Consider the following 382-nt stretch of genomic DNA (forward strand, 5'->3'; position numbering starts at 1 on the left):
CCCTGTGTGTTTAGGTCTCTGTTTAGCTACAGAGTGAGACATATTACTTGTTTTAGCTACAGAGTGAGACATCTTAGTTCTGTATTATCTTTGTTGGGAGTTGCACACGCACAGTTGCTAGGTAAGATCACATCAGCTTTGGTCAGTCCAAGGCAGGATTAGCTGGGAGACTTCTTCTAAACGAGGGGCACTTGTGGAATACTTGCAGAACAGAGACATGGAAGTAGTTCTTTTGTAGAGTATGGTGAACTAGCGTGTGTCGTAGCAGTGTTTTGCTATTGAGAACGAGCTAGCATGCTAGCGCTAACATGTGCTATGGTTAGCCAACTCATCTCGGCTAGTTAGGTAGAAAGCCGAACAGCTCACCTGGAGACTGAAGGCA

Source organism: Etheostoma spectabile, chromosome 23 (assembly GCF_008692095.1).
Source record: "Etheostoma spectabile isolate EspeVRDwgs_2016 chromosome 23, UIUC_Espe_1.0, whole genome shotgun sequence".
NCBI classification, from domain to species: domain Eukaryota; kingdom Metazoa; phylum Chordata; class Actinopteri; order Perciformes; family Percidae; genus Etheostoma; species Etheostoma spectabile.